Source organism: Anser anser, assembly GCF_964211835.1.
Source record: "Anser anser genome assembly, chromosome: 6".
Lineage (NCBI taxonomy): Eukaryota > Metazoa > Chordata > Aves > Anseriformes > Anatidae > Anser > Anser anser.
The window spans coordinates 36,711,647-36,735,852 of record NC_139726.1 but is presented as its reverse complement, the minus strand read 5'-3'; the positions used below and the strand labels follow the sequence as shown (position 1 = coordinate 36,735,852).

Genomic DNA, 24,206 nt, shown 5'->3' with positions numbered 1-24,206 from the left:
CAAAAATGTTCACAGCGCTGCCTCCTCCCCTCCCACTCAAAGTGTTTTTGCATACGCCTGTAGGCACTACAATCATGGTAATTAGGGCTGTAAAATATTGGTAGTATCAGGCTTCTATAGACTTTTCGGCCCAAACGCTTTATTTACAGCATGTGCAGCGTGACAGAAATGCAGCCACGGCTATGGGGTGCACAGCAAGATGGGGAGTAACATTTTCGCCAGGGCTGGTCGATGGAAGTCCCTTCTGTGGCAGAAAGTTCCCTACACAGTCCTGTGCTGCAATCCTGCCACCCAGAACCGTGCGCGACTGCCCTAAAGAGACTAAAATCACCTCTTCGGGAGCACTCAAGTGGGTTAGCAAGGCGCCAACCATATGTAGCCACGCTTCTGGGAGCTGGCGATGACTGATGTGTCAGTCAGCCTTGTCCTGGGCTCTGTAATGCGTCAGGGAGATGGATGAGAGGGCTCAGAAGATCGTAGCCCCCTTCTACAAGTGCCTTCCATGGTCCGTGCCTCGAGCAGGAGCAGCAGCGTTATTTGCTCACGTCTGGCATCGCGCGCTGGGGAAGAGGAATAGGACAAACTTGCTCTGCTGTCTCCCTTCACGAGTCGATCTCACAGCGCTGGGCAAAAAGCCAGAGGCAGCCGATGAGACAAATTAAAACCTCCCCACTGAGAAGCAGGGAAGTGCTTTTACAGTAGTTTTTAGCACTGTCCTCTATTGTTAAAATTCAAATATTTTCCCACTCAGGTACTGCTTCTGCTCGTGTCCCAGAGGACACCCCAGTGCTCGGTCTGATCCTTCTCCCAGACATCAGGAGGTAGAAGTCTCCTGAAGATGTCTGCCCTGCGCAAACGGAAGGATGGCATGGAAAGAGGTCTGGTAACTTTACAGCTATTTTCACACTTTTACATTTTGGTTTTGAAATGGTTGCAGTGCGCCGAGACTGGTTAGGTGAAAGCGAGGATTTCTAACATTAAGAAAGTAAATAAATCAGGTGGATCCAGTGATGGAGGTAGCAGAACTGTAGCTCAGAAGACAACCTCTACATCAGACCTTCTTTTTCTACAATAATTGCAAGCTACAGAATCATAGCCAGCAATTTTAAGCCTGAAGACCATCTAGTCTGATCTCTTGGTGACACAGGCCCTGCAGAGTGCTCCAAAGTTTGTGATGCATGTCCAAACGCACACATAGCACTCATGCCCTTGTGTCCAAGCATACCCACCCAGCCTTCTGCATGTGCTTTTTCTACCACTGTCCTAGGTGAGCTGGGTATCATTTATACACAGAAGAGAAAGTAGTTACTGCGTAAAATTCTGGTTAGTTCCATGAAGTGATTTGGTTCCCCGTGACCTCCAAAGAGTGAGAAATGGGTTTATTCACAGTATGCGCAGGTCTCCAGGCAGGCATATTCTGCCACTCCTGAAGGACTCTCCTTAGACATGGCTGCTTAAGTGTTCCTGCCACAGAGGGCTCTGCAAGAAAGATCAGATGCTCTGCCACATAAAATTGGCAAAACTGAATAGCGTGTGCGGTGGGGGGGAGGTACAGCACAGGGTTAGAGAGGGGGGAAGTGATAGATTTGCTGTCACCTTTGTAGAGCTGAGAGCAGGGAGCATCTCTGCAGGAACGGATCCTTCCCTGCTCAGAGCACAGACCTCGCCAGCACAGTCTGACTCTTTGATGTGCTGTCTGATCAGATGAAAAAAAAAAAAGATTAAAATCACACATGGCATAGGGACACTTTCATAATATACAGAGGAAACAGGCAGCTGATCAGTTCTCTATTTCCTCCGACTCCCCAGATTGCAAGATTGAGAAGGAATCTGAGTAGGATATGAGTTCCACAGAATCAAAGGAAAAAAAAAAATCAGCAGCAAGCAATTATATTCAAGGAGACAAGATGGCAAGGCAGACCCAGAGGCAACTCCAAGGCTGCCAACACAGCAGCTGGTATAGCTCCCCAAAGAGCTCCGTGCAGAACGTCTCTGTGGTTGGTCCCCAGCGTCTCCGACTGCCACCAGAAGAGCTAAGGGGCGGAGGAGGAGGAAGAGCAGAGCGCGGGGGCGTAGGTGCCGCCTCTCCCCCTCGCTGCAGTCTGTTTCCTTTAGCAGGTCACAACTGCTAGCTGGGTCGTAACACACACACAAGTATTACCGAAAATGCATGTTGAAACATATTTCTCAAGGATGCTATTAATGCCTGGGAGGAAAACGCTCAAATTGTTTGCTCTTAATGGAGAAGACAAAAATGCATTGCATAAGCACTTATTTTCTTAGCTGTCGTGGAGCAGGGTCTCGCGGCTGGCACACGTGACTGGGGCCAGAGAGTACTGCACGTGGCTTCTGGCTCTCTGCTGTTGATGGGGCGATGCCAGGCAGGTTATTTCACCTTCCACTACCTCTATTTCCCTGTCTGGAATCACGACTTGATGTCCTCACTGAAGCAACTTTCGATCTGCTGGTGAAGAGTGCTAGGTGAGAGGCAAGGATGATTATTTAGCATCATAAATATTCATAGTATCCAGAGTTGTGCAATGGGCAGGGCTGGCTGGACCGATGACTTGTTACAGACCATGCCCCAGAAAGCCTGCAGACTCCCAAACGCTATGCATACAAACTCGTGCAACAGAATGAAGAACAAATATGGAGCAGAATGTTTTGGTGTTTTTTGTTTGTTTTTTTTTTTTTTGGCAGCTACACCACCTCACTGAATGCACGGTTAGGAAGAGTTCTGGAAGAGAACTTGCACACTTCGTGAATGTAAATGAGGAAGTGGCTTCAAATTAAAAGGACAGTACCCACACATATAGACAAGACCAAATTAAAAGGACAGTACCCACACATATAGACAAGACCGTGGGCAACGAGGGCAGAGAAGGCAGTCACGGAAAAAGCTTGGGTGGAGACTAGGAAATGGAAGGGTGTGCAGGCTTCAGTGGGGGCAGAAAGCAGGGCACGATGGAGCAGAGTGGAGCTCCAAGAAGAAAAGAGATTTAAACTTGACAGGAGAGTGAAAACCAGCAAAACAGGGTCAGGGCTGATGAGAGGAGGAAATTACCAACACTGCAAGTGATATCTTTTTATTGATTGTCAAATGAATAGATTTTACGGCCAGGAGCAACTGTGTAAAATCATCATAGTCTGACCTCCTCTACCCTGAAGATCAAAGAATTTCATCTAGTCATTTGAATTAGATTAATCCGATGTAAACAAACTAGCACACTAATTATAATTAGTTGGAGGGTACAGATCCATCACAAAGACCCCATGCAAGCACGTGGCGCATAAAACAAGACTGCAAAAATTTCTCAGTTAGTCGTCATCAAAACAGGAAGGAACGTGGAAATGACTCCATTTTAGATTTGTGCCCAAAGTGGCATTTTCGCCATGCTCGTTACAGACAGCAAGATGCTTATCAAGAACTGCACCTCCCGTGGGAAGCACAGATCTTGCTGCTGGCCTCCTTCGAGGCACAGACCCAAGCAATTTGAGCTTCTTCTGCCAAAGGCGTGGAAGAGCGGCATGAAGGGCTGTGAGTGCTTGCATCATGAAGCTCCCAGCAGGATGCTGCTCCCGAGACACGCGTTACCTGTCTGACACCGTGCCCAGGACCCTGCCTGGCACAAGCAGGAGGGCGGACAGAAGCAGTTTTCAATAACTATATGTATATTATTTATATATAGCCAGGTACTTGCACATTCTCATACAGTCAGTTTTTCCTCGGGGCAGAAAGGGGAACCATCCGACTCCTCAACATCAATAGTTCCAGTCCTGCTGTAAACGTCAGCATCTACATTTTCACAAATTCTAGCAACAGGGTTGAAAAGCTCCCCTCGCAGCTATCCCTAGCAGGGCATCCGATCAGCTCAGCACGTTTGCCCTGACAAGACCATTGGCAGCAGATGAGAGAAACCAGTCACGCCGGAAGAAGCCCAGGTATCTAAGGGCAGGTACGAGTCACCTGAACGTGTCCTGATCTGCAAGGTTCCCACTGTCCTCAGCAGCAGGGAAGCCAAGCTATGAGCTGGCTGTCCAGCCATCCCACATGCCCCATGCAGGAGCAAGAAAGAAGGTCCCAGTGCTCCCCTTTCTCTGGTGTCACCCCAGTGCTTACGCAGAGCTGGGTGAAACACCTGATTAAATATGGAACCCTAGAGCAACTGAACATATTCGCAAGTTCAGCCTGTGTCTGACGAATACCTTCATCTGAAAAGCAGAGGGAGGAGGAGGAACTTTGGAGATGTCAAAATATACCATTTCAACATTTTCAAAATAGCAGAGCTGAACTTTTTGCTTTGAAACAGCCTGTTTGTGATAAAAAGTACCCCCAAACTTTAAAACAGCAACAACAAAAAAATTGGTAAAATTACTTTTGGAGCTCAATACTCTGAGTATTAAACAAAACCATCGTTTAGGTTCAGATCAACAACTACAGCCAAATTAGAAATAATCTTCTTTAATTTTGTATCATACATACCAACACAGGTGCAACACTAATATCTGTTTTGGAGAGCCCAGGCCTCAGTTTTACTTCTGTGCCGTTCAGCCATAAAACCAAAATGGCCATGCTTCGTCCATTCCTAGTGAAGACACGGAAAAAAATGTGAGAAAACACTAACAAATGGCAGGAAGGAATATAAAATTGTAAGCATACTTCATTGTAAGCTTGGTAGGATAAGGCTTGCGTGACATCTCTCTGGAGGGAAGGGAAAGCATTAAAGACCTTACAAACTTCCCCCCACTGTTACCGAAATTCTAACGGCTGCAAATTGCCGTCCCTCCCACGCCAGTCCTGGGCCGCAACTGAACCGAAACTGGTTGCGATGTGGGCAAAATGAGGCACAGGAGAAGGCTGCCAGAGGAGTCTCCAGGGTCCAGAAGTCCAGGAGTGCAATGAGGGGTGGAAAACTACCCCCATGAGCCCCCAGCAATGCCCAGGAGTTGCTCAGGACCCTTCTTTGTAGCCAAACTAAATTATTATTTAATTTTTGGGGTCTGTAAAAATAGCAAAGCCAGCGGCAGGAAGGGATGGCAGGAGAAAGCAAGTGTGGAGTGAGTGACAGCGAGCGTGGCGCGGCACCTCCAGAGTGGGAGTTTGGCTTCGCAGGCAGTCACTCAGATCTCAGCGGTAGCCTGGGGCGGTTTTTAGTTTGTAACTTTAATCTTTTAATCTTTCCCTCTCCCCATGTGTGTGGGTGAGCGGCATACATTGGTGGGTTGGTTCTGCAACACCTCTCCTTCATTTGCTGCTCTCCATCTGTACATGCAGTGGACCCACATTTAGGACACAATGGGTTAAAAGGGAAAAAGTACCCCAAAACCAAGACCATGAGCCCACAACGGGCTGAGCGATCACCCCAAAGAATCAGTTTTCAGCAGGAGGCAGATGAGGAGACACGGCACCCCAAATTTCCTGCAGACAAAGCAAGTCAGGGCCAGCAGCAGAGGCCTTCATTATGTACAGGTGATTAGGTAGAGAAGTGAGCACCAGACAGTAATTAAAAAAAAACAAAACAAAAAACCACTCAACCTGGCAATGAAAGCACATAACTACACCTGGCTGGGTGTGCTGGCACCTGAGAGCAGCACTCTGCCAACCTGTGCAGCAGTGCCCTCCAAAACCAGCACCCAAACTCCTTGCCAGAGACCCCAGGTTAGCGCTCACTGCAGCTTTGGACAAGCCTCTCGCCACAAACGTGGAAAGCCAGAGGGCAAAATCTTGACCTGACAGAGATCCAGGGGTTATTCACCACTCGCAGGGGATGTTTCGGCGTGGTTGAGCAGACACCCGAATCTATGTCCTGGCTCCCCAGTGCACCCTGTGCTTGTGTCTCCTGAGCTCCTAGTGCTTTATAGGGACTTGAGTACCCAAATGCTAAGTGCATGAGCTTAAATGCTCAATGCCTCAGTCTATCCTTCTGTCAAACACGGATAAGGATTTTCCATGTCACAGCATTTGGGAAGCCAAGCGCTCGCAAAGAACCCTGAAGCCCACAGGTGAAAAAGCTGCAGAAGAGGGGAGTTCTGACTCTACTCCAGGCCCTCTTTCCAAGTAAGGAGAAGGCTTCTATGCTTCCCAGCTCCTCTCTTGGCAGTGATTTACGTGTAGGCAGTGGTCATAATCAGGAAGTGCCTCCTCCAATTTACAGCTGGTGATACCACCTGTGCCTCTCTAATTCCAGCCAAAACAACCACCTCCTCAAACCCACTTGTAAGGAAGGGCAGAGGATCCAGCAATGACAACGCCGAGGGAATAGCAAGACTCTGGTTGAAGCGCTGACATTTTCCCCAGACGCATGCTGCTGTTATCAGCGAAGTGTTTTCTTGCTTCTTGTAAATACAGTTGCCCTGCTTACTGAGAGAAGTAGACCTGGCTAAAGGGGGAAAACGCTGCAAAAGCACCAAGTGACAGGGCAGGCGCAGGACAACAAGAAAAGGTTAAAATGTTCACATTTTGTGGGCCAATGGGGGACCCACGTATGTGCCTGCCTGGCAGCTAGGAGGGAAGAAAATGGAGTCATTACTCATCGCTTAAATTCTGTCAAGGATTTTCTTTCTGGAAAGAAAACAGCGAGTTAGCAACCAATGGTGAGGCAGGGCACACTTCTGTACAGTTGAGATATAACTGTCTATAGGGGTGTGTGTACATACACATACTTTGCTGGTATTATCCTTTTGCCCCCTGTGCTGATTTGTCCATCTTCTAAGAGCTCTTTCGTCCATGTAGCATGCCCATTTTTATTTTTTTTTTATATTGACAATATCTAGCACCAATTTAAATTGCAAATGGTTCTCTCCACACATGAAGAAAATCACAAAACGAGGATAAAGTAGTGATGACAAGCGTTATAGACCTTATGATCTATTTCCAACCAGCAATAAAACCTTCAAAAGGACCCTGGGAAACAGCCTGGCTTTCAGCATATGGCTTTCAGTTCCTATCACTGCCCTTTTACTGATGCTTTTGCTTCCAGATAAACTGGAATGAAGTAGATTTTGTGTAGATGACAGCATACCTTATATTGCAGCTGTTATTCGTAGAATCATAGAATATCCTGACCTGGGAGGGACCCACAAGGGTAATCAAGTCCAACTTCTGGCTCCGCACATGGCTACCTGTTGTGGTCTTGATTACTGATTTCCACACCAGCTTTCACCAGGAATAGGCTTCGATGTCTTAGACATTACCGAGATGACATTACTTCCCCAGGAGCACGAACCAGTGTGAGTTTTCTGATTGCTAGGAAGGTTCACTCAGCATCACCACGTGGCTGCTGCAGTCCTCCCGTAGTGACTGAAGCAATCCCCTGTTCATGGCAGGTCTCAGTTCTGGATTAGCATTCACTGCTTCAGTCTACTTCAGACCTTGTCCAGAGCTCTTCAGAGCTGGCATTCATTCTGGACAGCTTAGCTTTTCCACATGTATGCCCCTTGTGGGGCACATACCGTGGCGCTGTTCTGGTCCAACTGACAGAGCCGCTGCTGGCCGCCCTGGAGCAAGAAGGGCCGAGAGGTATCAATTTTTAGATTTATCAAATGCATTTCCAGTTAGTCTGGAGCTGTGGGTGCGAAAACCTCAAGGGAGTCACTTACTTTCATTGCAACTATCATTTCAGCCTTTCTGATGCCAGTGGAAAATTAATAACCTTTTGAGATAACTTAAGGGCACTCTAAAAGCTACCTAAAGAAAAAAACAACAGGATCAGAATGAAAACCAACAGGTTCTGATATCAGATAAAACACTCTCTTTCATCAGCGTTTTCCTCTCTTCAGTAGCTCTTTTTTAACTTCATTTCACCCACTTCCCATAGCCTCAGAAAGTTATTTTTGAATGACCTGCTTACCACAGATTTCCTGAAGAGGCCCAACCATTTACTCATCTTTCAGCAAGCACCTTGCTGTTGCCTTGTCCTATAATCACTCGCATACAAACCTGAAGTGGGCAGCTTCTCATCTTCCATTAATTTTTTTTAAATGGATGATGAAAGAAGAAACAATTTAGCCGTACCGCTCTGTAAAGCTTTTGATCTGCAGCTTTCTTAGCCCAGCGCCGTCGTGACAAGAAAGCATGGGAACAATCTACCGCATGATAACCAAGAATGTGCATTTGATGTTCCAGAAAGAGTGCTCTTCCCGTGGAAAGAAATCTGTCCAAAGGTATAAAGCAGACATCTTGCTGTCAAAGGCACTCCTGCCATGAAGCCTACAAGTCACTCTTCCCTTAGGAAAGTAGGATTTTATTTTTTTCTGCAAAACTCTGTAAATGTATCTACTCCTCAAACTGATCCCACCATCTGCTAACTCCACGCAGCATCCTCTTATCTCCTAACATGGGGGTTGTCTTGTCAACAGCATCCAGCACCACGGGGCTCTGACCTGTGCTTGAGTTATCCTGGTGCTGCTGACAGACAGATGAAGAGCAACTTTTCTTCCTCCAGTCCTTAAAGACCTCTCGTGCTTGGGGCAAAGCAAAACCCTCTAAGCTTACACCACATTACAGCTGCTGTTGATTTAGAGTAAGGTGTTCTGCCATCATTTTCTTCTAGCTGCTTCCTCGAGGTAGGGCAGCAAAATTTGTCTTCTGCTGGAGGGCCCAGGTTGGGTGCCTCAGAGGGCACAAGTGACAGCTGCACGAACTGGAATAAAGATTAGCCTCGTGATTTCTGCGTGTCTGTCAGAAGGCAACTGGTAGCTGAGACAGACACGCGAGACACGGGGCTTAACAGACCAAAACCAGAAAGTAACAAAGAAACAGAAGTCAAGACCGTGGCTTGCTTTCCTCTGTGCAAGCTCGACATCAGTGAGAAAGGTCACAGACATGCAGTGAAGTAAAATACAGGCACGACCTTTTCAGAGGGGTTTGCTGAGAAACAAAGCAGAAAGCACGCGGTCACGTTTGAGTAATATGTGGATCGCTGCAAGGTTCATTCCAACACTCGCTGTACAGGCCTTTTTATTTTCAAAATAAGCTGCCAGCTTTTCAAAGACAGGATAATATAGGATCTTGTTAAGGTGTTGATCCATCTTAATGTGATGATTACTAGCAGGGCTGAGAGTTTCATCTGTTACCTAACATTTCCTGTAATGACACCCTCTTTTGAGATGCTTTGATCTTGCTAAACTTTAATCATTCGGATTAAAATTTTCATGTCAGGTATTTACCTTAAGTTAATATTTTAAAATCAATGCAACTTTGTACCTGTTTTCAGAAGTCTTACACCCGCATCCTCCCTACACAAGACATTGCAATCCCTCACTAGAGCCCCTACCTCAGGAGCACGTTAAGCAGGTCTGCTCTTACTCCACAAGAAAGAGAGCTAGAGAGATGTTACATATCAGATATTTTTGACAACAGATGACGTTTTTGTGGGAATGAGCCATTTTGTTCATTCCATAGGCCTTATCTACATTCAGACCTATTTATAGCACTGGCAATACCTAGCTCGTTAAGTTAGCATACATGAAAGTAATTTTACAATAAACGAGTATCTCAGCTCAATTACAATGGAGGCTCAACTTGGGAATTTTGCAACCACCTGAGAACAGGACACATTTAGCTTTACCTAGGACATTGTCAACGGTGTTACTGGCCTCTCACGCGTGCTACTAAAAGGAAGATCAGATGGCAGATCCAACACAGCGGTGGGGAATAACAAAGAAGCAGAATGCCCAAAGCTTGCTGCCAGCCTGCTGCCTTTCCATTGCAAAGAGCAGTGGATTAGGCTATAGAGCAACCACTAAAACTAAAAGAGGTGCTAAAAGAGGACCAGCCATGCTTGGTAAGCACTGCTTTCTCCCCACTGAGGAGCAGGGTTTTGGGTTCCCTGTTGTCCATCATGTGTCTGATGGCAATGATGTAGCTCTAAGATGTCACTGAAAATACCACGTGCAATTCTCACTTAGGGTGATTTTGGTTACTTTTCTTCCATTCTATTTTTCTCAAGCAGGAATTTGTTAGAGAGAGGATAAAGTGACTATGAGAGAGGAAAAAAATGTGTGAAAATGAAAACATAAAAAAGTAGCTTGAAATCATCAGAAATCTATTTAATAGTGAGACTTTTTCAGGTCTGTTGAGAAGCATAACTGTTTCTCTCTATGCAACAAGCAAAGTTACTAAACTACACTATTTTCCCTCAGCTAAAAAACAGTTTAGTCATTTAGATTTGAAGCATATATGTACAGAAACATAACTGTTTCCCTCAATCTTTTCACAGTACACTGGCAAAAAAAAAAAAAAAAAGGCAAACGTTTATCTTATTATTATCCTAATTATTATCCTGTATGTGCCAAAGGTTCTGACCTGGAATACGTGCCCAAAAAATGGAGACTGAAATAGGAAGTGAGACTTTCTGTCTGATGAAGTGCTTTTATGGCTTATGGTCACAAAGCCCCTTGCCTAGCATTTTCCTTTGTTTCCATTTCAGCCTTTAGAAATTTCTGGTCAACAAAGAATGCAAGATCTGGGAAATCTGACCACAGTGTTTCAGGGAAAAGAAACTAAAAGGAGAAGAATCCTAACAATTACAGTGGAATAAGACATAAGTATTGAAAAAAAACAATAATAATGGAAGGCCACTGCACCACTTATCTATGGATCCAAGCAGTAGTTTCAGGTAGGCTTTATTCTAGTAATAAAAATATCTAGGGGATATAGATATCCTCACTATCAATTTCTGAAGTCAAAAACTATTGCAAAGAGCTAGACTAGATAAGAAGGATAATAGAGGTTAGATTTTCTGGTCTACATGGATTTTAGATTTGTCGTCTCTTTCTATATACTTGAACCTAATCCCTCCTCTTCCCCTTAAAAGATAGCACATAGAAAGCTTATTACTAACTTATTACTGTAATTGCTCAGCAATTGTGTTAAGAACACGATATGCCATAATCTCCTTTTGATTCAAAGAATTCATAGGTCAGACTTCAAAGCTGGCCTCTCATTTCCAAGCATATGTTTTGTTCGATCAGGATTTAACTGTGCATGTCAGACAGTTGATAGTCTCTAAATTTCGACACTGGGCAGAGCTGTGATTTATTGGGAGCACAGACCTGAAGGCAGCAAAGCTCTCGTAAATCAGGTTGCTCCTGTATGATTTACTGAGTGCAAAAAACAGTGTTTCCCAAATTCTTATTCACCATGCAATCCATCTGCACGTGTTCAGGAGTCTCCTCCTTGGATGGCCACCAGTGTAAGCTGGCCTGTACTGGGGGAACCACTGGGTCACCACCCAACGGAGCTGCACTTGTAGATGTGAGCCTATGGACACTGCGTCGCCCCTCCCCTGCCTACTGGAGCAGCAGCTGGGCCAGGAGACAGTTCTGTGGGATCACAAATGCTCAATTTTGTTCGCAGAAGACTTGGGAGCAGATGAAAGCTTGGGTCCACAATCCCCCAAACATACCTGCCGGAGAAGTTCAGCTGGTATAGGGCGGGGAAATTAACTGTGCTAGATAAAGGAGAAGTATTAAAATCTTTGTATGCCTGGAGCAGTAAAGAAAACAAGAAAAGGAATAGCAGCTCTCCAAAGGATACAGCTGCATGCCACTCCTTTTTGAGGGTAGGCTGTGATATTTCAGCCTTACCTGTTGAATTCATGCCCAGGGAATTAGAAGCTAGATTAAAACTATGTGTTTGGTTGTTGTTTTTTCTTTTTTAAATTATTATTTAATTATTTTATATATATATATATATTTTTTTTTTTAACCAACCCATCCTGCAGCATTCTTTATCTATGATTTAATAGCTCGTTTACCATTCACAACTTCTGTGATTTCCAGCAGAGGGAAAAATGTGATAGGATTTTGCATGACTCATGGGTCTTGTGAAGTACTTTAAAATGGCTCATCTTTCGGGCTTTTTAACTGAATTGAAGCATAGCAAAAACTTGAATTCTGTAAAATGACCTGGACCCTGAGCTTCCATAGAGTACACAGAGTATATTTTATGCTTTTTTAAGATTTTTTTTTCTTCCCTCTTCTGAAAGTACATTAAACTGCTCTAGAAAGCCTGGCAAATATCTACCTGATTAAGCACACACACAAAGGTTTCTGCATTCTTGGGTGCACTCTTACATACTTGTACAAACCTTCAGACTTTAAAAAAGAAATAAATCAAGGCCAAAGTTTTCAGTTGGCAAAGTACACCTGCAGATTTAGATATACTAAACCAATGAGAAAGATCAGCTGAAGCTTGTGCATACGTGGTCACAGCTGTACTCTCAGTTTCTTGGCCCAGATTCTCAGCCGATGTGAATCTGCGTAGGGCCACCAAAAACACGATTGCCAGCGATCCCTTGCATTTTTATCAAACAATTGCAATATGGATTTTCCTTCCCACGTAGCTCTGATCTGCTTGTGTCCTTCCTCCTGCTCCCTCATCTCTTTAGTGCTTAAGACAGAAGGGCAGGTAGCTGCATCCTTGTGGACAGAGAAGAGAGGAAAGTCCCTGGAAATTGTTCTTCAGTGCAACTTTGAACAAGGAAACCTGCTACTGAAATACAGGTTACAGGCTCAAAATGGTGGCATCTGAAAACCCTGACTTTTCCCACGTTAGGGAGAATTGTTGTGCTGCTGCTCTGAGTAATCCCCGTACAAGACTCACTACTAACAACAACAATAATAAAGGGTTACAGAACAAATTTTGGTTTCTGAGTATCGTTCAGCTGGGAAATGTACCACAAATGTCTGCTTTAGAAGCACTGGGAAAGCTTGTTGTAGTTAAGAATGAAAGTATTAGGCAGATGTGACATTTAATATCTGAACTGTCATCAGAGAGGAAATCGCATTGTTACCTAAGTGGAAAAAAAAAACAACACAACACTTCAAGAATGAGCATTAGGGGCCAGCTTCATCCTTGGTGCAACACTGCTTGGTGGAGCCCCTGACATCCAGCTGTGGGTCCAGGACCAAAACGTCTCCTCTGCAGCAGCCACACAGCTCCACATCCTCTTACTGCCACCCCCGTGAGAAGCCAACGTGAACTTTTACTGTGTCTTGCTCCTGCTGGTTCCCGCTGGGCTCCAGCCATGCGAGGCTGTCCCCAGAGGAGCGCTGGCAGGTGATGATTTTGCTCATGGGAACCTGCTCTCCTCCACCTGCCTGCTTTCTCCTTGCTGAGATGCTTCAGCCGCCTTTTTATGAGGTGGAGCACGCTCCTCAGACAGCTCTGGTGACCGAGACGTGATGGGCAAAGCTGGGGCACCAGGGGCTAACGCCTGGTCCTGCTCCCACCCCACCTAGTGAGCCCTGCAGGACCTCAGAGCCTCCAGCAGCCACACGAGGCCAGGAATGGGTTCAGCCACTGGATTGAGGAACAAGCAGCAGAGAACAGCTTCTTATTTCCTACAGAAGTGCCTCAGCTCTTTCTCAGTTAGGCTAGAAAGCTTCCTCCAGCCGCGTTTGGTGCTGGGGCCCAGGGACAGCCCTGGGTGGCACTGCCCCATCCAGCCCCACAGACAGCAGGCCCCATTTCCTTCTGCACCTACAGCACAGAGCAGTTGTTACAGCCACTGCTTTACTGCTCTCCACCACGACGTTATTAGGGAATCACAAACTTTGGCTTCTTCAGAGTCCTTCTGAGCGCGACCACATCAAGCACACAGGAAGTTTCCAGGCTGAACTACACGGGGTGATGAACCAAACAAGAGCTACAAAACCTTTCGAACCAAATGAAAGTCCTCTTTTCTTCGCCCCGACTCCTCTCTGAAACGTCTCACCGTTTGCTGCAAACTTCCAACGCTGAAAAGGTTGCACTGGGCTGCGCTACAAGCGGGGAAAACTGCAGATGGATGGACTGAGTTCTGGCAGAGCTAGATGTTGCAGGAGGGGAGCTAATGGGGACAAGTTTCACGTTTCAGTAGACAGAGACAAGCATTTCTCTCTAATAAGACGAGAGGATTTGACAGAATTTCCTGTGTTTTGAGCTTAGCATGCCTCTCTTAATAAAAACCAAGACTCCCTTCTTCTGACACGGCGCATTGTGCCTCGGATGAAATCCTTTTGAAGAACAATATGCACACACAATATAATCTGACATTATTCCAGTGCTACAGGGAACATCTTGAACATAATTGCACCACATGGAAGTTGACTTGCTATGAGAAAAACAGACTAAAAAGCTTTCACAACAAATCTGTAAACACATTTATGCTCCCAATAGCCATGATAAATCCAATTAAACAGCCAGGATGTGCGCTACAAACTGTCACTAAAGGAGTTAACAGAGTTTCTGTTGCATGGAATATACCAGCTTAAGGAAGAAATCACAGCTCCTAGCTGCCAAAGGTGCACCATTTTGTAGCCAAGCTGCACTTGGGAGGACTGGCAGCCAAACCAAGGCTCCTTAAGCCCTGCTCACTTGTATCCCATCCACGCTGGCACTGCATTGCCTCGCCCTCTCCCTCCTAGTCCTGACATTGCCACCGTGCCCATTCTGCCTTTTCTCTGCCCCAGGCAGCTCCTCTGAGATGCCCTATCACCTCTTTCAGCAGCACTGATAACAGGACCAAGCTCTCCAGTGATGCTCTCCAACCCTCTGTTGCTGCAGGACAGTCCCAGGAGGCTGGAGCCCACACAGCCCGTGCAGATCTTGCAGTTTATTCCCTTCAGATCCCCCCGCAGTATGCACAGCTCACACCTCACCAGCTGGGCCAGCCTCACCGTCAGGAGCCACTGCTGTGAAAAACTGCTGCCCAGCACAGAACGGCCGAAAGTTGACGTGAAAGTTATCCTTACTCTAGACAAAGAGAATAAAACAGGCCCATCAGGATCAGAATAACACAAACACTGCTCCTTGCCTTACCCCGAAGGACATCAGATCGAGGTTCACTCACAGTTGTGATAAGCATCATCTCATTTCAGGTACGGTAACAGCAAACAGCACCAAAAGTCAGGCGGGGTCCTGCAGCTGTGAGCACCGTGCCCCACACCACACCAGTAGGTCCAGTTTCAGCATGTGGCAGCACAGAGGACCGGCTGTAAAAGCACAAGTCTTAAATGTGAAATAACTTATTTGCTAAGGTGTTGTTAACTTCCCCACAGTCTACAAGTTGTTAAAAAATATGTGGTTAGTGATAATAGCCGCTCTTCTGGAGCCAGTTAAGTAGAGGACCTGGTTCTAGTCTGATGTTCTGCCACTAACACACCAAAAGCACGCAGCTCCCACAGAAAATGAATTATTTCAGCCAAGAACGGGAAATGTTCTCTCCTGAAAATGCCAGTACAGAGTGAGCACGGGACGCTGCCTCTGCACTGAAAAAAAGCGTGGTGCGTTACAGCATCTGGGGAGCGAGAAAACCTTGCCCTGAGAACATCACTTCAGAGAAGCACCGAGCGACGCACAGCACAGTCTGCACGGGCTGTTAGTAATGCTGAAAATGACACTACTAAGAACAATAACTGCACGGTATTTATAATACCACCGCTCTGCAGCTGGGTTTTTGAACAGGCTCCGCGTCAGAATCACCGAAACAATTACAATCTCGTCAGCATTTCTCAGGTGGAAGGGAAACTCTTTTCGAGCAGGCTCGAAGAAGCAGCGCTGGCTGGTGCAGATGCCCCCCGAAAGCAGGTTCCCCTGGGCCAGGCAGCCAGCCACAGCACAACAGTGGCAACCACGCTCCATTTCTGAGCATCCTTAGGACATCAGCCATTTAAGTAAGAGTTCAAAGCTTCATGGTTAATTATCCTTCAAATTAACGGAGTGCAGTGACCCCCTGTGCATCCCACCCTTCTGCTGCAACAGGACTTTACTTGTGTTCAGTCTCCCTGCTCCTATTTTTACCCCAGCTGCTGAAATTCTGGAGCACTGTCTTAAGCAAATACAATAGCTATTGTCTTTCCCCCGGGACAGCAGCTATCAAGAAATATCTATAGAAAACACCTCAAAATTAACGAGTACAATAGCATCAGTGTCTCTAAACATTGCTTTCTCGTAGCAAAAGAGATCCAGCCGGAGTGTACCATGATGGGTTCTAGCGTTATTGTTATTATTTTTGGTTCAGCTTGCTTCCTGCTTTTCCCCCTAAATGACGCACCCGAATCATACTGATTCCTGCAGACAGTCCCCAGAGGAGCTCTGGGCCGTGTTATCCCCACAGCTAAGAAACCCCACCTCTGTTTCTGCTTTCGTTACCAGTTTCTGTGCACATAATTGTTAGTCCCTTCACAATATTTTGATTTCCGCTGTTCTTCTGTGAACGTTTCAAGCCTCCATTTTCAGTAGATGTAGCCATCATCTCTCAAAACTGTGGTGCTGACTCACACCAAAAGAAACTGAGGTAACACCCAGCCTGAATGCCCAGCTGGGAAGTAAAACCAACAACGGGAAACATTCACAGAGACATACATGCCTACATAACAACAGCCAACTATTTGGAGCGTTGCAAGCCTCAGTCGCTTAAAGATGCTTTAAAAGCATCTCATTCTCCAGGATGGCTGCGCCCCAGCTTTCTCCAAAATTAACATCTTTTACAGGTGTCCCATGGCCAAGGGAGATCAGGCTAGAGAATGCGGGCTGGAAGGTGCTGTTCCCAACAGCGGGCAGGGTGCACAGGATGGGGAGGAGTAGAGCCACAGCACAAGCAGCGGTCACCTGCCTGCAGAGCAGGATGGTCTCTGAGCTGATCCTGGCCCAAACAAATTAAGAAATGGTCGAGTGTTCCTGGCCTGCTGGGTTCCTTTGGGCATCCGAGCTGCTGAAGCCACACCTGTCTGGCTCACACACGTTGTTCAAATGTTTGCAGAGCTCCTGGACACCTTGAGCAACAGTGATTAGGCTCGAGAGCTTTATGAGTATTTCCAGGTGTGTCTGAGTTCTTTCTGACCTCCTTAAACTGCAGTTTGCTTGGCTTATGGAGCTGGCAAGGTCCGCTGGTGTGTTTGGTACTTTTAACTTCTTTGAAGTAGCGAACGGCGTTTGCAAGCTTAGCGGTGCTGCGGCGCGTCCCTCTGCTGAGGAAGCTTGCTCGGAGCTAGGAACCGCTGAAGGTCCAGATCAGCTGGCAAGAAACACCTGCCTATGGACGCTTTCCTCTGGAAAAACTGTTCTGGGAACTCAGGCTTGAGGTTTAATGAGACAGAACAAATGCTGATGCTTCCAGACTGTGTTGCTTTTAAAATGAAGAGCTTAAGAAGTTGGTGTGTTTTTTCCCCTCAGGAATCACACTTGTGCCTCCATCATTTTGTGCAGATCTAATCCTGAGGTGGGATTGTCCAGGAGTCCTTAGATGAGCACGGCATCTGCCCTACCTTTCAGAGCGTGGTCTCGATTCCCAGCTCTCTGTGACAGCTCTGTAAACCAGGATGCCCACCTGTGCAGCATACGTGTTCTCCAGTCTCAGCTAGACAAGGAAAAAATACATCTCTTACCAACTGCTTGTCCCGCTAACAGCATGGGCAGGGATCTCCTGTTCTTAGTGCTCCAGAGATGCACACTGATGTCCAAACAAGCTGGGTTTTCACAATTAGTAGTTTCAGCACGAGAGGAATCCCACAGACTTCAGCAGAAGCAGCACAGCACAGACAGCATGGTGTAATGCTGTAAAGCCCTCGGACAAGCACCATGGCAAGGGCATTTGGCAAGTACCACTGTAGCATTTGGCACTGGATCAGAAAACAAAAACCTGCCAGTACTTTGAAGGGAGCACCTCCCCCCCCTCCTTGCCACTGGATTCTTTAAGCTATTCTTCCTTATCTCATCAGGATAGGTGCCAGAACTGAAAAGATTCACTTTGTGGGGAGGATGGAGTAGGGAAAGGATTATTTTATGCTTGTTTTGTTCTTCTATGCTTTCTTTAAGCTTCTCTGGCCACTGCCAGAGACAGGAGCCTGGGCTTGTCCAACCTTTCATCTGAGTCAGTATAGGGAGTCTGATGTTCACTTTTCAGCTGGCATGAAAGAGGAAAAACAAAAAAACAAAAAAAAACAACCCACATTTGTACTCTTCTGCAGTCGCTGTCACTAAAATCCCCAGCTGTTGTCAGTGAGAGCTAATATTAATACCAGGAACGGCTGAAATGACTGCAGCAGAGAATATTTGTAAAGCTCTATTTGAGGCACATCCTGCATTCCTCAAGTGTCGGCAAGAGCGGCTGTGACTAGCGGGGGCAAAATGACTGTACATCCTGGCTCTCCCTACCTAGGGGCTTAGTCGTGCATTGCTGTCCTTTGCTCCTCAGTATTTACACAGGATAGCCCTTTAATCACCTTGTTTTAGGCAACTTTCCAGTATCTTTCCCTATGTGCAACGCTTAAGGTAAAGCCATTAATCATGCAAAGCTACTCGCATATTTCCACCTAACCACTCGATAGCCCTTGTTTCCTAGTCTCTCCCATGTTTACATTTAGGTAGGGAAAAAATGCAGTAGTCAAAAAATTCTTGATGAGGGAAGAAAAAAAAGTAATTTAACAGCCTGTCTGGAGATGCATTTGTATCAAGATACGTGTTCACTGTCATAAAATATGCTAGGTATTTTACTTCAAACCTGAAAGAGACAAACTCTTCTTTTCTCAGATCCACCTATTATTAAAGCACCTGAGCAGGCTAGAAACTTTTTAATGGAGGAGGACTGTGTCTGAAAGCAGGAAAGGAAGAAATTTTAAGAAGCCAGGAGTGCTGGGAGTGGAGGGGATGAATGCCAAACTGGCATATTTTACTAATAATGGGAATGGCAAACCTGGGAATTTTTTTATGGAGGAGAGAGGTAAAGGAGTACTGAGATGTGCAGGTAAGCAAAGGCAGGCTGTGAAAAGAAGCACTGAACAACTGAAAACGAAAAGGCTCTGAAAGAGCAGAAGCGTTACAGAGTTTGCAAATGCTTCATTAAGGGTGTGTTAAGAACAGACAGCCTGAGCTGGACCAGTCTGAGCATGCACAGAAAAGAAAATAGGAAGCAGCAAGACACCCAAAAACTCAATGGCTCGAGTGGCAGACAAAAACCACAGGCTATCCTTGTATTGTCCCCAGAAGTTTTAAGAAGGGTTGTCTGTTCTGGGCCTTTTCGATATTAGCATGGCTCCGGTTGCCCTTTCTTGCTCAACACCTGCTTTGTTAAAACCAGTGACGACTGCTTCAAACACAAAGTGCTGGGCTGTGACACACAGGGTTACAGAAGCCGTTCTCTTGAGTTCTTCTGTCCTTGACACCTCGGCTGAGGCAGGCTACCATCTCCTAAATTTCATGGGAGCATTTTCTGAAGTGAAGCCTCCCAAGAAGGAACCCACAAAAGAACTGACCATTGACAACTTACTGTAGTCGTGCCCAGAGCATTAACACGAAGGACCTGAGGCAGTATATTGCTGTTCCTGGCTTACGAGCAGTCACAGTTCGGAAGAGGTGACATCCAAACTTGCACCTGGCTTATCCAAAGTCCTTGGTTTTCCCCTGCAGGTACAATGGCACACCAGTAACTGCAGAAGTGTGGTTACAAAGTGATAGGAAGACATGGTCAGAATCTTCTTAACAACCTCCCTTGATCTGAAAGAGCTTGACAAGCTCCTCTGACAGCACAGAGATTAATCATGAAGGTAGTTGGGCACACCAGGGCTAAAATTTAATTTCAGGAAATGAAGATCCATTGGAAAGAGAGTAATTCTCTTCACATTTGTTTAATACTGCTAGCAATTCATTTTTCCAAGAGTGCTTTGTCAAGCCCCAGAAGAATTACTAGAGGCTACTACATAAACGTAGCACCAAGCAACAACAGTTAATATGAATATAAAACTGAAAGCATGAGACAGAGACACACATACACTCATCCACAAACAACACACTGTTCCCATGGCCTCCTTGCATATCATGTCCCGTGAATTTTAATAGCAGACACAGGAGATTCACTTTATCTGTCAGTTCTCCTTCCCTTCCAGGCTTTCAAGATCTGTTTTTAAATCAAACTCAGTGATTTGGAAGGATGTTTTACAGTTCATGACAATGGGTGAGTCCTGTTTCCCTACCGGACAGATGCAGCAAGAAAAGTGGCCCTGCAAGGGCACGACTTGCCTTTCTGCCTCTGTGTGGTGAGGACTCTCCAGCTCCCATTGAAGTCCTGGACACATTTCTGAGCCTACCAGTTGGGATCCCAACACAGGTAGTAGCGCTTGGCTTTTGTGCTGTGATTATTTAGCAATTGATCTCTGGGCTAGGATCTATTTACTGCAGACCATCTGCATAATCAAAAGGAAGTAATAGATTTGGGTAACTACTGAGCTGAGAGCTGCATGTAAACCAGTGGCACAAGAGCCCAAAGTGCTCATTTCTGAGCCATGCCATCCTACCACATGCTGTTTTCCAGCATTTCCAGCCACCAGCCTAGTTTATCCTTCACGTGTCTTTTCAGAGGAATTGCCTTTCCCCGACCACACAGCACAAACGTGGGCTCCCTCACATCAGCGCGGCCATCTGCCTGTCCTATATCGAGCAAAAGTTCCTCAGAGGAGATGTTTTATTTTAGGGCTTTGCTAGTAAGCAGATAACCAACTGTAAGTCTGTTTTTTATCTGTTCTGTGTGCTAGATGTCCTTAAAACATACAGGCAGCTTTCAAAATGTTTGCTCTAATGGTCTCTGCCCATGAACTTTCTTGTAGTATTGGGACCTTTCTCCATGGAAGGTATTAATGCCTACACACCATCTCAGGGCATGCTCACAGCTGCTCTGAGAGCAAATCAATTGCTATTACTTTGTTACCCCAGTCTCCTTCTAGCTCTGCAGTAAGAGTTAGGAATGAAAGAGGCTAAAAATCTGATAATTGGTTCAAGGAGCCCCCCTTTTCTGGCTCCTTGCTCCACACTATCAGTGTAGCAGCAGACTGCTTATTTTGGGACTCGGTGGCTGCAGCATGTCCTGGGGCTATGCTCAGCTCCAGCACTGTGCTTTGTGCCTTGGTGTATGCCCTGTCACAGGGGTGAGGCCCTTCAGTGAACGTGACTTCCCTGTGCCAAGCTGCTCGCGTGCCTGCGCACGGTCTTGGTGCAGGAACTGGTCATTTTCCTAGGGTCTGAGCCAGCACCCTATTGAACTTCATGCAAAGAGCACCCAGGGCCTCAGATAAGGAAGCTGGGAAGGGCAGTTCACGAGTGAATACACTTAGGGTACAGGGACTTCTGCTACAAGTCATCTTATTTAAATTGCATTTTAAAAGAGGCTCAGATTTTACTCTCAAAAGCTTTAGTTAAAAGGGCTTTGCTTTCCTACCGCTGCTTGGGTCATGAATGCGCTCTTAACATTTTCCCCTCATATGAGACAAGTCTCTGCTTGTAGAGGAGATGGGCAGAAAAGCTATTTTTGTGGAGCAGTAAGTGATTTTCTGGACTGTGGTATCAGTGGGAATTGGAAATGCTTTGCAGGGTGGTATGTGAAGTAACTGAAATGGCTATGGCTCTTATTTCCTTAGGCTGTTTCAGTGCTCCTTGAGATAAGTAACAAGATCCATTCAATTTAAACATGGGAGTTAAGAGGTGATTGAAAAAAAGAAATCGATAATATATTAATCAGAGCAAATTTAACATCACTAATAAGAGCTCCGGGTCAAAAAAAAAAACAACAAACAAACCCAAACTGCCTTCCTATTGCAGATGCAAAGCAAAGGAGGAGTCCAGTAAGATTTATATCACTGCTTCCTTGCTACAAATATAGCTACATTTGGCGAGCTAAAAATAAACTAGATAAATATTTAAGGCCCACTGCTACTTAGCAGAAGCCTGGAGCTGAATTTGCTTACTGTTGTGTACATCAGGAATAACATCAATGGGATCAATGAACTTACACCAAAATACTTGGCTGAAGGCAGAGCGAAGTACCATGTTTCCAGAAATTGCAGATGCATCCTCCCAAAAAACATTCTGCCATCAGCAGGCTGAGCTTTCCTCCCTTCTGACCTAGAGGTCCTTTTGAGATCGATGGGAAAACAAGCGTCCAACAACGCAGGGTTAAATGCCAGGAAGGCTGCGTAAGTCAAAAGTCATACAAAACGGAAAGAGCTGCATTACTCAGAGTGGTCTATCTAAAAACACTGGGATTGCCTTGGATTGCCTGACCCCCCACCAGTGATATAACAGCAAAACACGTGTTCTGGCACTTTGGTTTTTGAAAGCATGGGTGGCTACAGTAAGTGCCCTGCACTCAGATTAAATATGCAAAGGTTTAAGAAAAAAAGAGAAAAAATAACAGCATAATGAAAAAATACGGCCCTTTTGCCTAATCAGTAAAATATGACACAGGTAACCTTTCAAACACTATTTCCATTGTTCATTTATAAGTTTAGCCTGGAGAAAGATCGTAAAAGATTATCTACTGCCTAGAGCAGTTTAGGAGAGATAAATATCCCTAGTAGAGCAGTACCTAGCTCAGTATCTATATGTGTCAAATAGAATAGAGATTACCATTAGACTACTGGAAAAAATAAGTGGCTATACTTATCTTTTGTAGATAGTTTTGCTCCCCAAAAAATAACTCAGTATTTTGCCAGTGAAATACTTCAAACTAATGCACTCCTGAAAAAACAGCTGGAGATGAACAAAATAGTCTCAAATGGCTCTTCTGTCTAATTTTAACTCTAAGAGACCATTTACATCAAATAAAAAGACAACATAATGTACCTGATAATAAATTGCATTGTTTGTGAGGGCACTTATGGAACACAAATTATTTGCATTACTGGAATAAACATTCAACAGAAGCCGCCAAAACATATGAAACTATTTAAAAGGGAATAGAGTAGTTCTTCATCCTGAGTAAATGAAAGCAAAAAAAAACAGAAATACGCTTAGGCACGTATAGGTATTGTGTTATTCTGACTACGTGGGAAAGCTGAAGACACAAAGGCTGCCTGTTTTTCTATTTTTCCCTTCTTTTCCAGGAAACCAAATATTAAGTACCTGGATTACAAATCTCCAGCAGTTGATCCCACTTCCTTTGACGCTCACCTCCTATGAATGACACAATCCAACGCCCACAGGCCAGCCTAAGGAAGAAGGAATGCCATTGCTTTCACAAGCCTGCAGCCACTTGGTCCTGGCCAAAGACAGGTAGACCGCCCCATAACTGCAAACAAAGCGTACCGTTTGCTGATGTAAGAAGAGAGAAGGGAAAAAAAAATCAGAGGAAGTGCCCTGAGTCATCTGGAGCACATGTTGAGATGTTAGTGGCACACCTGGGAATTAAAACCCTCGCCAGCTCCAGTTAGAAGCAGGAGGCTGAAGGAGGGTGGTGAGCATCACCTGGTGGGATGCCTCCTCCCCAGGCTGCAGCCCATGGTGGCAGGGACAGGGGCTGGCTGTGATGGCTCTTCAGAGCAGCACCCAACATGGCAGGGCTCTGGTGAGCGTGGAGAACCTCGCCACCATGCAGCCGTAGTCTGTTTGCATGACTGTACATGGCAAATCAAGTGTGAGCAGCCAGGGCCTCTGTGGGACTGAAAGGATTCAGCGGCACAAAGAGGATTCGGTATTACATCTAACATTGCACTCAGCTTTTAAGCAGCTCAACAAGGGCACTGCAGACTGTGGTCGTAAAATATTTAAGGCTTGGGAGGTCTGACTAAGAAGTTTGTCCTCACTGAAAGAGCATTGAACTAAAAGCTAGCAGCCTGTAAATATTTCCAACCCCCACTTCTGAGCTCAGGTAACACTGGATGTGCTACTCCAAGAGCGGTGTCTGCATAGTGTCACATACTGGGACTTCGACTCTGTCCTAAAAGGAACTTGTGGCAGTTCACGTGCTACTGGATTTGTCCATCCCTCCTCCCACTGATGGATGTGTGGCTTTGTTAATGCTGGAGGGATCTCCCTCAGCTCTCCCCAGGGCCTGGGAGCTGACAAGGGCAGAGCTTTGGTGAGCTGTGCTGCACCAATGTGCTTCACCAGTGGCAGTATTTGTAAGCAAACAGTTAAAAATACCGCTTTTAAGCTCACAGTCCAACCTTTGGCCTGAGCAGCAGCACCATTTAGGAAGGCAAACACACGCGTGTGCTTCAGACTGGAAGTGATGAAAACGCAGCATAATTACAATTAATCACGAAAGAATAGGAAGTGTCTCTTATGAAGGAGTTGGTGCTGTGGTGTCACACTGCCGTACCTTCCCTGGGCGAGCACGGTATGGGGAATCACCAAGGGTCTCTAGTTGTGTCTGACAGAGCGCGGTCCCCAGCGCTGCGGCTTCTGACAGGGTTACGCTGACTGACCGCAGTGCTCTGACAAGTCACACAAA

At 45.8% G+C, this 24,206-nt stretch overlaps 2 long non-coding RNA genes across 2 annotated transcripts; one reads left to right on the top strand and one right to left on the bottom strand.

Moving 5' to 3' along the window:
• Positions 1–748: 748 nt before the first annotated feature.
• Positions 749–23,050, top strand: LOC310902071. The gene is made up of 3 exons (XR_014586465.1): positions 749–878; positions 10,431–20,090; positions 22,858–23,050. It is a non-coding gene; the product is annotated as an uncharacterized lncRNA (long non-coding RNA).
• On the bottom strand, positions 4,023–24,070 carry LOC310902064. The gene is made up of 6 exons (XR_014586454.1): positions 23,060–24,070; positions 22,877–22,962; positions 14,838–21,944; positions 14,665–14,740; positions 4,484–4,586; positions 4,023–4,212 (listed from the first exon to the last, which is right to left on the bottom strand). It is a non-coding gene; the product is annotated as an uncharacterized lncRNA (long non-coding RNA).
• Positions 24,071–24,206: the final 136 nt, after the last annotated feature.